Genomic DNA, 14,914 nt, shown 5'->3' on the forward strand with positions numbered 1-14,914 from the left:
CTCCTTTCTCAGGCCATTTACCTCCTTGGTTCAGACCCTTCTCACATCTTGTCTCAATTATTTAAAGAACTTCCCAACTCGTGTCCGGGTTTTTATCTTGCTCCTACCGCCACATGGCTGCTGCTGCAGGGTGGTTGAACATAATATTCAAACACTTTCTCAAGTCATTTTAAAGTGTTAACTTCAACTCTTACACAATTTGAGTTTTGCCTTTTTAAAAGAAAATCAAAATGAAAAAAAAAAAACACATTTTCCTGATGCAAATTTTCTGAAATTTTTATTGGAAAGGAAATAAGCCTAATGGGAAATAGCTGATTTAAAAGTGCAAGAGGCCGGGCGCGGTGGCTCACGCTTGTAATCCCAGCACTGTGGGAGGCCGAGGCGGGCGGATCACGAGGTCAGGAGATTGAGACCACGGTGAAACCCCGTCTCTACTAAAAATACAAAAAAATTAGCCGGGCGTGGTGGTGGGCGCCTGTAGTCCCAGCTGCTCGGAGAGGCTGAGGCAGGAGAATGGCGTGAACCCGGGAGGCGGAGCTTGCAGTGAGCCGAGATTGCGTCACTGCACTCCAGCCTGGGCGACAGAGCGAGACTCCATCTCAAAAAAAAAAAAAAAAAGTGCAAGAGGATAACCCCATATCCATCAACAAATGAATGGCTAAAAGAATGTGGTATATCCATACAGTGGAATATTATTTAACCTTTTAAAGGAAAGAAGTTTGGAAACATTCCACAACATGGATATTCCACAACCTGGAAAATATTATGCCAAGTGAAATAAGTCAGTCATATAAGGACAAATGCTGTATGATTCTGCTTATAGGAGGTAACTAGAAGAGTCAAATTCATAGAGACAGAAAGTAGAATGGTTTCCAGGGGCTGAGGGGAGGGAGGAATGGGGAGTTAGTGTTGAATGGGTACAGTTTCTGTTTGAGAAGATAAAAAGAGTACTAGAGCTGAGTACTGGCGATGTTAGAACAACTATGTGAATGCACTGAACGCCGCAGAGCACACATTTAAAAATGGTTAAATGGTGAATTTTGTTACATATGTTTATCATAATTTAAAAAATTACAAGACAGATTTGTAGCTATAACTCCTACTGCCTCCAAGCTGAGAGAGACTTTCTCCAAAAGCTATTCCTTGCAGGCTCAGACCTTTCCAAATACAACATCCTCAAACATGCAAAATTCACAGACATGCACTTTCATCTGGTTTAGGGACATCAAAATGTGGTAAACCTGCTTTAAACTGAAAAAAAAAAAAAAATCATAAGACCTTTTCTTCCAAATGATTAAGAAGTAACACAACACCAGAATTAGAGTTAGCCGCCAAGGCACACACATAATCCTGAGTAAGGAGCTCCATTTCCGCATGAATAATCCAAGCAGGCCAGCAGGGAAGCCATGTGGCTCCCAGGACGCAGCTGTGTGCTCTGAGATTTGAAAGGCTGGCAGAATAGTCCTTTTTTTGCTGTTAGTGGTGGCAATGTGACCCAGGTCAAGGCATTTAACCTGCCAGGATGGTCACTTCCTTCTCCCCAACCCTGGCTATAAATCTGGGTCAGGGGTAATTGCACCCCATCCTCCAGCTACCCTTGGGGGGGCTTTGGGGAGGGCTAATGAGAAATGGAGTGGGGAAGGCAGGCATGATACAACACAAGGCATTTTGCAGCACCCAGCAACCTGGGTCTGCTGTGCTCACATCCCATCCTGCTGAATCTGGCCTTTAATAAATAACCACACAAAGACAGGGCAGCTCTAGACTGGAAAACGTGTGAATGGAAAACCCGCCATCAAGGAACTGGCCACTCTCTGTGCTAATACTATTCCCCCAGTGAGGCAGCCCAGCTTCAGCGAAGTCAACTCTTATAGCATCAGCCATTCTAAATTCTAAACTCCCTCCTGGGAAACGGCAGTTTTCATATTGCTCAAAGTTATAATTTCCACTTAAAATGATGTATTGGTGACAGACCATTATGAAAACTATCATGTATACCTATTTATGACACAACAGCCATTCATATATATTTATATATATGATACATAATATACTTTTTACATGTTAAAAATAAATAGCTTTATAATGTAAAAATATTTACTACTCTGTTGATTTTGAATTTCAACAATCCGAAATCAAAGTTGATTTTTTGATTGTTTTTTATTTTCTTCTCTTTCTTAAAAAAAGTATACACACATACACATGCACATATTGGCTTTTGTTTGTTACTAGCTTGTTCACCTCCAAGGCTAGTGGTAAAAATAAATAAAACCTTCGTTATTTCTCCAGCATAGAATGACTGCATGTGGAGAATTACATTTAGAATGAGACTCATAAGATTTATTTCAGGATTTATGAGATGATAGAAGCCACTGTGGCCTCCTCATCCCCATGTCACAGATGAGTACATTGAAGTTAAAAGGAAGGAAGTGACTTGTCTAAGTCACAGTGCACATTTGTGTAGAGCTGGGGTGTAAAGGGGCCCTCTAACCTGTGCCTCGAGCACCTTGTTCTGTGTCCTGTGCACTCTCTACAACTTAAGGGCTGACCAGGCTGTTTTCACACTATTCCGAATCTCATTTTTACCTTTACCCTCAGCCCCAGCCCCCTCTATCCCGCTTTTGATCGTTTCACCATTGGAGGAAAGGAAAGTGGGAAGTGAGGGCGCAGGATAGCTTGAAAAAACAAATATTTGAAATGACTGGTACGTGGGCCTTAGATTTTAAAGATAACCATCTTATTGTATGCCTCATTATTTTAAGTAATCAAAGTTGGCTCATTTAAGTACCTTATCTATATCTCTAAGATAATGGGAGTTATTGCTCACTGAGCACTGATTAGGTGCCAATTCCAGGCACCAATTTAAGTGTTTTGTTACTTATCTAATTCTCACAACCACTACCAGGACACGGGTATTACCACTGTCATACCTATTTCACAGATAAGAAAACTGAGGCAAAGAGAGGTTAAGTTACTCTTTCTTACTCTGCCACACTGCACTGCCCACCCCACTGGCAATGGCTATTGCTTTCTCTGTCCCCTTTCACCTGCATGATAAATAGTCATTGAGGCCTAAGGTATTCGGTGCACTGGGCCAGGCTCTGGGGATCCAGAAGTGATTGAGGCAGCACTCCCAGTCTTAAAGCTTGGATATTTGTCCCCCACAAATCTCATGTTGAAATGTCATCCCCAGTGTTGGAGGTGGGGCCTGGCAGGAGGTGATTAGATCATGGGGGCAGATTCCTGATGAATGGCTGGGGCCATCCTCTTGGTGATAAGTGGGCTCTTGCTCTGAGTTCACACAAGATCTGGTCATTTAAAAGTGTGTGACGCCTGGCTGGGTGCGGTGGCTCACGACTGTAATCCCAGCACTTTGGGAGCCCGAGACGGGCAGATCACAAGGTCAGGAGATCGAGACCATCCTGGCTAACACAGTGAAACCCCTTCTCTACTAAAAAATACAAAAAACTAGCCGGGCGTGGCGGCAGGCACCTGTAGTCCCAGCTACTTAGGAGGCTGAGGCAGGAGAACGGTGTGAACCTGGGAGGCGGGGCTTGCAGTGAGCCGAGATCGCACCACTGCAATCCAGCCTGGGCGAAAGAGTGAGACTCCGTCTCAAAAATAAAAAAATAAAAAAGTGTGTGACACCTCCCCCAACCCCTGACTCTCTCTCACTTGCTCCTGCTGTTGCCATGTGCCGTGCCTGCTCCCTGTTCACCTTCCACCATGATTGTAAGCTTCCTGAGGCCTCCCTAGAAGCCAAGCAGCTGCCAGCACCATGCTTCCTATAAAGCTTGCAGAATCATGAGCCAACTAAACCTCTTTTCTTTATAAAGTACCCAGTCTCAGATATTTCTTTATAGCAGTGAAAGAACGGCCTAACAGAAGAGCACAGGCACAATCACAGTGGAGATGGCCTGAGAAGGCCTCGCAGCACAGATGCTGAGGGGGATGCAGCGGCCTCTCGAAGGGAGGCTGGAGGCAGTTTCCACACCAAAGGTAAGATTTTAACTGGTTATTTAAGTGAACTAGAACTTAAAAAAACAAGACCTCCCCCACCCCCAGTCAAGAGATAAAAAGGGCATTTCCAGCACAGGACACAGCAAATGCAAAAGTTCAGAAGTCTGAAGGAATATATTTTTCATTTACGTCCCCCAATACACTTTTTAAAAGCCTCACTCTATTGCTCAGACTGGTCTTGAATTCCTGGGCTCCAGTGGGGATTACAGTGTGAGCCACTGTGCTGGTCCCCAGTACGCATTTATTCTTATGACAGTGACTGTTGCTTTAACAGTGACACTGCAGGGAAGACAGGAGGAATGTGTGGTCATTCTCTCTAAATGCAATCTTCTCATAGCTGTCCCGGACTCCTTTGGCTAGGGAGGTGGAGGGGGCCAGGTAGGGAATATGAAGCAAAGGATGACCATAGAATGGTTTGCTATCTAGCTGCCTCCCCAGAAAGCTTAGCATGAGACAGAGCATGGGCTGCACCAAGTCAGACTGGTCAAAACTGGATTGAGTTATGTTTATGCTTCTTCTCAGTAGTGGGAATGGGCCAAGTTAGAATTTAGGATAGGAAGGTAAGTGGCTATCAGGGAAGACATTGAAAATTTGGAAAGTGAGTCTGGCACAGTGGCTCACACCTATAATCCCGGAACTTTTGGAGGCCAAGGCGGGAGGATTGCTTGAACCCAGGAGTTTGAGAACAACCTGGGCAATGTGGCAAAACCCCATCTCTGCAGATTTTATTTTCTTTAAGTTAGTTGGGAGTGGTGACATGCACCTGTGGTCCCAGCTACTCAGAAGGCTGAGGTGGGAGGATCGCTTGAGCCCAGGAGGTCGAGGCTGCAGTGAACCATGATTGTACCACTGCACTCCCGCCTGAGTGACAGACTGAGACCCTGACTCTCAAAAATTTGGAAAGCAATAATGGAAGGGGCCTTCAGCACAGGGACAGTGAGGGAAATGCTCCTTGTGCAGAAAAGAAAGTTAACGGTAAGGGGGCTTGTGGCAGAGGAAGTGACGGACAGTGAGGGGCACGCTGGATCTGGACTGTGCTGACACGGCCACGGACACCAGGGCCTGTGAGTGCTGACCTTGCGCTGGGTCTGAAACAGGGACAGCACCTTGAAGTGACCACATGCCATTGAAGGTAAGGTAAGGGCAGGCAGGGAGCTGGCCCTGGGGCATGTCCGACAACTCTCCCAGGGGAGTCCTAGAGGACTGCACAGCAGACACAGGTGTGGGTGCCTGAGACGGCCCCACTTCAGGCCGGAACTCTAACCCAGTGGGGGAGCGTCTGTGCTTGTTGCCTCTGACATCTTTTCCTTCATCTTTGCCATGTCTGCATTTCCATGTATAGGGGATGTATGCCATGTGTCTGTGTCTATCCACAGATGTTTCTAATGGATTCACTCAAATTCTTACATTCCAGTGAACTCATTTGTTAGTGGAGGCAGTTTAATCATTACACCTATTAAAACATGGATTAACCACAGAATAAATGGGTCGGGGTTTGTTCACAGTGGGGGGATCGTTGATCATGGGATGACATTCATCAGGACGCATCTGGCATGCGTCTGGGAGGGATCGGGGTTGGGTGGGGCTGGACAGAGCAGGGAGAGATGAAACAAGGGCCTGTATATGCTACCTTCTAGCAGCTCAGTGGGGAAGGCGATGCTTTCAGGAACCATCCCAGATCCTCCAATGAGACCTATTCTGTGCTTGTGTGTGTTTTTCTTCACAGTTCTCTATAAGTGTGGGACTGGCGGTGCAGCACTGTGTATAATTCAAGCCTCAATTATGAATTTTGGTTGGGCCTCTGCCTGTGATGTGAGGCTGACCAAAGAACATGTCTCTCGTTTGTTTCCGGTATGTGTTTAGCAAATAAGCTAGGCTACAAAATCATAGGATTAGCTGAGCTCTTCCTTCCTGTGAGAAAAGTACAGGATAGAGGCTATGAAGGAAACACAAGGGTAGCCATCCTGGACTCGATACAGGGGGCTGTCACATTGGACTGTTCTGCAAACACCACCAGTGACATTTGACCCAGAGCTGTCAATGCCTGTTGGCTGCTGGCCCTTCTGATGGGCCGGCTCACTCTTTCAGAAAGGTGTGAAGTGGTGTGGCTGATACAGGCTGGAACACTGACCTGATAAATCTGTCACTGAAGAATCCCAGGGAATCTTAGGAGAAGCAGGGTTGGGGCGATAGTTATGCACCTTGTGGAGACGCTTTCCCACTGAATGTTTCTGCTCTATGTGCCCATTAGGAACAGAAATCTTCAGGTTGACTTCAGCCTGGCTGGATGCAGAAATACCCTCAACAGAGATCCCAGAGATTCATCCAAGAGCCTGCCTCTCTGTATTACCCATGCCTTTTGTTTTTTTGTATTCTGATGCTTTGACATCGGGGGTCTTGCTGACCCTGGAGGGGCTGCCCCTCCCAGGGCCAACGAATTCCTGGAGATAGCGAAAGGCTCACCTGCAAGCTGCAAGCATGCCTTTCCTATGCAAACCAACCGAAGCAGGGCCCAGCCTCTCAGCAACTCCTCTATGGGGCTTTTACATTCTAGGCCACTGTCCCCTGCCTTCATCACCCCAGGACCAGGTACAGATTAAGAACAGCCCTATGCCCCAGAGCCTGTTGAAATTTATTCAGACTAGCCAATCCTAAGCCTTTTTACCCTGCCTCACCCACTTCTCACAAAAACCACAATGAAGGCTCTGGCCCGTAGCCCCCTTCCTTCTGCCTTCTGGCCCACCGTGGTGCTTCGCTACATGGCCCCCTTGGTGTGATGTGGCCCCTCCTCATGGGAACTGTGAGTAACAAACTGTCTTTTTCATGGCAGTTGTCTCCTGATCTGTTGGCCCCATCACACCTGAATCATAATAAAACCTATATTATATTTTAATTTGTATTTTTTTAATCCTAGACATTTAATCATACATTTTGCATCTATTTCCTAAATGACAATGCTACACTGCAGAGAATAGTAATTATATATGGTCAGAATGCCTCTTGTTCCATAACGCTAAGCTAATATTGGTAGAATTATTTACTTGAACTCAGGTCTTCAGCACCATGCTGCTAAATTAGAACTTCCTTGACTCATTAAAAATAACCTCAGTTTAGATTTTCCATTTAATGCAGCAGTTAATTTAGAAGGTCTTAAATGAAATTTGTTTGTGGCTTGAAATTACTGGTTGTTTACATTTTAATTGATATTTTACTGCCATTTATGGTGTTCAGAAAATATGACCTGTTGAATTTCTCTGTCTAATTCAGCAACAGTTTTTAGTCCTAAAAACTTTCCATTTAACATATTAATACTTTTGTCTGGTATTTGGAAAGAATTCACATCTTCTATTTATTGGTTAAAAATGCTGCCCACTTATTTCTATGATTAATTAGTCAAACTTTCTAATAAAATTATATAACACTCTTTATGTTCATTTATTTGCTATATACCAAAACACATTAAAATGATTTTTTACTTTGTAATAAAAAATAATTTCAACTTTTATTTTAGATTCAGGGGGTATATGTGCAGGTTTGTTACATGGATATACTTTGCAATGCTGGGGTTTGGGATGTGGATGATCTCATTGTCTAGGAAGTGAGCAATTAGCACCCAGTAGGTAGGGTTTCAGCGTTTGCTCCCCTTCCTCTCTCCCCCATCTTGTAGTCCCCAGTGTCTAGTGTTCCCATCTTTATGTCCATGTGTACCCAATATTTAGCTCCCACTTATAAGTGAGAACATGAGTATTTAAAACTCCCATTTAAAAACTCTCCCTTCCAGTGCTGCTGGCCAAGTGAGTGGGCACAGGCGAGTAGGCTCCCATGCGGAGCCAGCCTTCCCTGCTACACCCCTTACCCAGTCTCCCAGCCATGGCTTCTCCCATCAGCCATTTGAGAATGATGACAAAAGGGCACTTCCACATCTGCTGAGAAAATCAGATGAATACCCAGGGGAAGCACTGTCCTCTCTCTCTCCTGCTGGGAAGGGGATGGCTTCATTTGGGTCACTCACACTTGGAGCAGCCTCATGGGTCAGTCTCATTTCAAAGCAGTGGGAAGGGCAGGGGGAGATCCTGGGGAAGGGACCCAAACAGAGATGGGCAGGGAGAGGGAACCCACTGCAATCCTCCTCTGAAAGCTTCCCTCTTCTGCTAACCCAGGCAATGCTCAGACTGCTGACTTTGGAAGCTCTTCCAGCAAGTCATAAGTTAAAATGAATGATGTGATTGCGTTAAGAAAAATCTGTACTAAATATTTTTAAAATCTCTCTGTTAATTCCCTATTTTCTCCCATCCATCCTGAAACTCTTTCTTCACACTCACAACCGCCCCCTTGGAGGTGAGATATGTACTCTTCTCCAACGTGTGGAGGGAAGGTAAGCTGGAGGCATAACTTACAGCTTAAAAGAATAAAAAAGAACACCAAGGACTCCGGAAGTTTTTAGAGCAGATGTGTTGGTCACATTCCTGTGAGCTGGGGATTGGACATGAGCCATCCTCCAGGAGGATGCCTTGCTAAACGGCCTCATGCACTTGCTTCAGGAGCAGGGAGAGGCGGACGGACCCCTGATGCTGTGGGATTGTTTGGCCCTGGGAGGTGACATGGCCTTCCTTTGGGTCCACTGGGTGGTTAATGAGATGGAAACTTCTCAATGCTTATCCCTTGGGGAGACTGGAAGGCGTTTTCATTGCAGAGGCAGCCAGGGACATATGAAAAGTGATGTTTGCTGTGACCCTCTCTATCCTTGCTGCCCTATGTTCTCCTCCCCCTTAGGAGCCCCCTCCCTGCTCTCCCCCCACCTCCATCTCCATCATATTTTGCCTTCAGGTGAGGATGCTGTTGAACCATGAGAAGCCAGTGTGAAAAAGTCATAACTCTTGGCCTCAGTTACAGAGATAGCCGAATGACAGCCCCCATTGCCCCCTTCCCCAAATGCAGGGTAACAATGAATACTTAGGGAGCCCACTAGATGCAAACCTGCACTCAGTACTGGAGAGATGGGGAGGAGCAACTCCAGAGTCACGCAGCAAAGACTGACCCATGGGGAGACAAACAGCCCAGCGCCCAGGGTGTCAGAGCAGCAGGCGCCCCAGGACCAGGCCTTCTGAGAAAGGAAGTGGACCGTGTTCCCACGGAGGTGCCATGTGACCACATCCTCAAACATTTGAGGTCCAAGGAGGGTAAGAGGGATTTAATTTTTCCTGAGTGTTCTCAAGGTTGAGGCTAAGACCAAGGCCTCAAGTAGGCTTTCCGGTTCAGCAGGAGTGTCTGGAAGAGATTTAGTTCAAACACTGACTCTTCAGACTGATGAGCTCTGCTTCATCCCTGACAACTCAGTGGTGAAAATAGTCAGTAGAAGATATGAAAGCTTCATGAATCTAAGACTGAAAGGGAGCTTAAAAGTACATTTCCATATTTTTAAATTACTAGGTTTTTTGTGTGTGATTACACAACTTATTAAGTGGGTTCACTGAAGGAGCTATAAACCCAGCTACCAATGAGCAGGGTTTCAGTGATGATCTCTGTGATTTTATTATTTGACACAGTCTTGAGAAGTAAACTAATATAAGGCTTTTAATATAGTAAATGCTCGGTAAATTCTTGAAATGGAAGCTATGGACTTATCTCCATCTCACAAGCCAGAAAACCAAAGAAGAAGCATCCTAAACTACAGCTAAAAAAGAACCAGCCAGAATCTCGAACATGGCTGGCCAACTTTTGACCCCAGGGTAAGGATTGAGATTCTCTGCAATTTGAGATTCTTTGCAAAAAAGCTAGTTTAAAAATTCAAAATGCAGCCGGGCGTGGTGGCTCACGCCTGCAATCCCAGCACTTTGGGAGGCCAAGGCAGGTGGATCATGAGGTCAGGAGATCGAGACCATCCTGGCCAACATAGTGAAACTCCGTCTCTACTAAAATACAAAAATTAGCTGGGCATGGGGGCACGTGCCTGTAATCCCAACTCTGTAATCCCAGCTACTCAGGAGGCTAGGCAGGAGAATCCCTTGAACCAGGGAGTTGGAGGTTGCAGTGAGCTGAGATCATGCCACAGCACTCCAGCCTGGTGACAGAGTGAGACTCCATCTCATGGAGATCATCCTGGCTAACACGGTGAAACCCTGTCTCTACTAAAAATACAAAAAAATTAGCTGGGCGAGGTGGCGGGCGCCTGTAGTTCCAGCTACTCAGGAGGCTGAGGCAGGAGAAAGCATGAACCCGGGAGGCAGAGTTTGCAGCGAGTGGAGATCGTGCCACTGCACTCTAGCCTGGGCGACAGAGCGAGACTCTGTCTCAAAAAAAAAAAAAAGAAAAGAAAAGAAAAGAAAAGAAAAGAAAAGAAAAAAAAGAGACTCCATCCCAAAAAAAAAAGAAATTCAAAATGCTGTTGTTGATGTTTTGCTATTGTTGTTGTTGTTGTTATATTTTAAATATTGTAAGGATAGAAGATTTAAATCATAAAGACAATGTGCTTAAAACGAAGGGAGGAAAAGCCAGGCAGGACCCCAGAAAGACTTTTGCATTAGTCAGAAGTGTCTTTGAATCCTGGCTTTTTAAAATCTGTGGGACCCTGGGTGAGCTATTGAAACTGTGGCAGATTGTGTGATTGTTAAAATATTTGCTGTCCTTTCCCATGGAGTCATCCCTGGGTAAAGATTATACTCCTTGTGCTGTTGACATGAGTCTTGTCAGGTGACTGTGTTTCTAAAGAGATGACAGTGGAACTGACATGTGTCCCTTTGGAGTATAAACTTGGTTCCTCCATCTCTATCATCTGCTGTGAGAAAGGCAGGATATTGCAGAGAAGGGCTGCTCCTTCACCCTGGGTTTTGGGTGGAAGAGGACATGGAGCCAGTATGTAGCATGAGTGAGAATAAGTGTCTCTGGCTGTCCATAACCTGAAGCTGGGGGTTATTTTTTAGTGCAGCATAACAGAACCCATGCTGACTGATGTGCACTTAACCTCAGTCTCCTTATCTAAAAAATGAATATAAAAGAATCTGTCAGTGGTGGGAGATGGTGGTGATGATGATGATGATGGTGATAGTCCTCTTAATAAAAGCTAACATGTTGCAAGCCCTTCTGATGTGCCAGTGGCGATTCTAAGTGCTTTCCATGTAGTAGCTCATTTGCTTCTCAAACAACAAACCCACTACATGGATACTATTATTATCTGTATCTTGCAGACAAGGACACAGGCAAACAGAGGCCAACATATGTGAAGTAAATGGATGGTGGCAGGAAATGAATATGTGCGGGCATCCTTAACCTTTCTTTACCTGTGACAGTGGTTTTCGTTCTTTTTTTTCCCACCACCTGCATCCCCCATTCCCTGTTCTCTGCTCAGGAAAAACTGCATAAGGGTGACTCGCAAAATTGCTGGACGATACACTCCTTCTGGATGTCCATGGGCTGTGGGCCATGGGGTGATATCACCTTTTGTGGGTCTGCCCCCACAGTACCCCAGGCTGCACTGGACCTTGCCTGGAGCTGCTGGGCTGAGGCCAGGCATGATGTCTTCTACCCTGGGACTAACCTCTGTAGAGTGAGGAGTTAAAATCCATGGACTTATGCTTAGCACTGTCCCACAGTCCTATAACTTCTCTATTTTTTTTTTTTTTTGGAGACAGAGTCTTACACTGTCACCCAGACTAGAGTGCAGTGGTGCTAATATAGCTCCTCAAACTTCTGGGGTCAAGTGATCCCCTCAATTTAGCTTCCTGAGTGGCTAGGACTACAGGCTCACACCATCACAACTGGCTAAATATATATATTTTTTTAGTTTCGTGAGAAGGGTTCTTGCTATGTTGCCCAGGCCTTGTCTCGAACTCCTGGCCTTCAGCAATCCTCCCACCTTGGCCTCCCAAAGTGTTGAGATTACAGGCATGAGTCATCACACCCAGCTCCATAACTTCAGAGAGGCCCTGTTGTTTCTTGTGGTTCATTTTAATCAAATGAAATTTTCTTATCATAGAGGCAAACTCAAACCATTTGCAAAAAACATAACTTGGGAATTTTGAGTGAGACCTGGGTTAGAAAGAGATTGCCTGTGACTTTTCCTTTGTCACAGCCTAGGGCAGTAGTTAGTTAGCACAAGGATCTTTACATAGAACAGCTGCTTCATGTAAACATCACTGAAGCCTGGGGTGAGTTAGAAAGTCATAATTTAAAATGCAGTGATTTTGAGGTTAGATTTCTCCTCCCTGAAAAATAATGATAATCACCTCTCACTTCACAGTGCTTTGAAGGATAAACATTTATAGTCCAATATGACTCACCCATTCTTACAAGGTCCTTTAACAGTGCACGCTACATGCTGCTGCTGGACAGCGTGAGGCACACTCACGTGTGTGCTGGCAGATGAAGCCCCTGCTCCTTTAATCATTTTATCTTGTTTGAAAGAAAACACACGCACATTCTGGAAGGTGAAGCAATTTCGCTGCCATCTGAGTGACAGAAACTGTAAACATGGGTATAATAATCTCAGGAGGAAAGATGGAACCCCCAGTACCCTAAGGTTTACCTGCGTGAAACTAAGCTGGGTCGGTCTGCACAAACACAATCCTCTTTTGTCTTCCGTGTCTTGGAAAATGACACCTCCATTCAGCAGTCTGAAATTTGGGAGCCCTTCTTGACATTGTTTTCCATCCCTTCTACATCCAGTCCACCACCATGTCCTATTTATCCCATTCATTCCACCTTTAAGACATTTCATCCATCTCCTGCTCTCCATTGGGTCCGACCCACCACCTGCTCTCGTTTCACTTATGCAATAGCCTCTTAAAATCTCCTGGCTTCCAAGTCATCCTCTCTTCAGCAGCAAGCAGATCTATTACCCCTATCCAGTCTGGAAGGCCCTGTGTGGTTACAGCAGATGGTTAGTCACACATGAGCAGAGCAGGACAGGACGCCCCACAGGAATGTCAGGCAGCCATCAGGTGATGGTCAGGCGGTTGTTAAGCTATCGCTCTAAAATAGACACACCTGAAGCTGGTGATCAGCAGCTTCCTGATAAGATTGCAGGAGTTGGGCGAGTAGGCTCAAGCACATGCACTAAGAGGCAAAGTGGTGGAGTTTAACTGATCTATGACCTTCCTCTAGGAACACTCAACTGGTAAGGGGAAAATGCCTCAAGGGAGCATGTGCACAGCTTCAGTGAGCACACTGTGCATGGGGCCCCTCCCAAGTGCTGGCAGGCCACACTCATGTGGATAGCCCACCCCAAGGGAAGAATCCAGGGAGAAGGAAGCAACCCCCCAGAAGCAGGCCAATGTATAAAACTCCAAGTCAAATTTGAAACAGTGCACTTGAATCTCTCAAGTCACCCACTTGGCCCTCTTCTAAGTGTATTTTACTTCCTTTCATTCCTGCTCTGAAACTTTTTGATAAACTTTCACTCCTGCTCTAAAACTTGCCTCAGACTCTCCCTCTGCCTTAGGTCCCTCAGTTGAATTCTTTCTTCTGAGGAGGCAAGAATTTAGGTTGCCGAAGGCTTGTATGGATTTGCTGCTGCTAACGCAACCCTGCTTCTTTCTCCAGTGTCACCTTTTGTCCTTCTTTCCTTAATAGATGACACTCCAGCCCCTTGGGTTTGCATCAGTTCCTCCCATAGGCCAAGGGCTTCCCCACCGTGGTGCCCTGCACATCCCTTCTGTTAGTCCTTCCCTGGCCAACTTCTGCTCATCCTCCATGTGTCAGCCCAAAAGTCACTTCCTCAAAAAAGTTTTCCCTAATCATAACCCCCCATCAAAATCTGATTCTCCTAACATAATATTTTACTTTCATAATTTGTGATTATTTCTTTATGGAATGCTTAGTATTTGCTCAATATCACCCTACCACCCTAGACTTTACGTCACAGGACCAAAGCCATAGCTCATTGTTCATCACTATATTCACAGTGAAAGCATAGTTTTGAAGAAAGAGCTGTGTGTGAGTGAGAAGGTAGGTGTTTTCCTACCCTGTAGGTAAGGCGGCAGTCCTGAGCCTTGTGAGGAGGGAAAAGGCATGGTGAAAGGACACCATAAAAGCACTATTTAGAGCCAGGGGAAGTAGTCTGCACCTGTAGTTCCAGCTATTTGAGAGGCTGACGCAGGAGGATTGCTTGGACTCAGGTGTTCAAGATCAGCCTGGGCAACATAATGAGACTCCATCTCAAAAACAAAAAAACAAACCCAAGAACAAAATAGATTATTTAGGTGAGCTGTGTGGGCATGATAGAGATTTAGGCCAGTTGGGAAGCTGTTGTAGTTTTGACAAGTGGGAAGGAAGACGGGGCATGTTTCATGTGTGTTGACTGAAGACAACAGTGAGTTATTCAAGGGTAGATGTCCCAGACACAAAAGAAATGGGAATTTAAGCATGCAAAAGAAGACAAAATGGAAGATACAGGATCTAAAAAGTCACTCTAAGGTTCAATGTTCTCACGAGTTTAGAATCTTTCCTAATACCATTAAAGGTAACCTTCCTGTTACTTTGGTTTTCCTTTAAAATTTCACTTCATAACTCCTCAAATGGTGGTTGCCTCTGCATGACACCAGTGAAAACACACTGCCAAGAGAAAGAACCATGGTAATTCCACTTGGTAAGCTGTCTGGCAGCGCAGCAAGATATCAGTTGGATCTAGGAAGCAGCAGCGCTACTTCTCATTTGGTGTGCTTCGTGAATTCCTGCTTCTCTAAGCATCCCCTTTTCTGTGACATCTCCCTGACCCCTGTGGACATGGTGGATGTCCCTTCCTCAGTGCCCAGGCATGGAGGCAGCGTCCCCAGTGGTGACATCTCCCTGACCCCTGTGGACATGGTGGATGTCCCTTCATCGGTGCCCAGGCATGGAGGCAGTGTCCCCAGTGGTGACGTCTCCCTGACCCCTGTGCACATGGTGGATGTCCCTTCCT

General features: G+C 45.6%; 1 long non-coding RNA gene across 1 annotated transcript; it reads left to right on the plus strand.

Moving 5' to 3' along the window:
• The first annotated feature begins 3,882 nt into the window (after positions 1–3,882).
• Positions 3,883–6,780, plus strand: LOC131381817 (uncharacterized). Its single transcript, XR_009210766.1, has 3 exons — positions 3,883–3,999; positions 5,747–5,871; positions 6,272–6,780. It is a non-coding gene; the product is annotated as an uncharacterized LOC131381817 (long non-coding RNA).
• The last annotated feature ends 8,134 nt before the right edge of the window (positions 6,781–14,914 follow it).

The sequence above is a fragment of the Hylobates moloch genome, unplaced genomic scaffold (assembly GCF_009828535.3).
Source record: "Hylobates moloch isolate HMO894 unplaced genomic scaffold, HMol_V3 SCAFFOLD_18, whole genome shotgun sequence".
NCBI lineage: Eukaryota > Metazoa > Chordata > Mammalia > Primates > Hylobatidae > Hylobates > Hylobates moloch.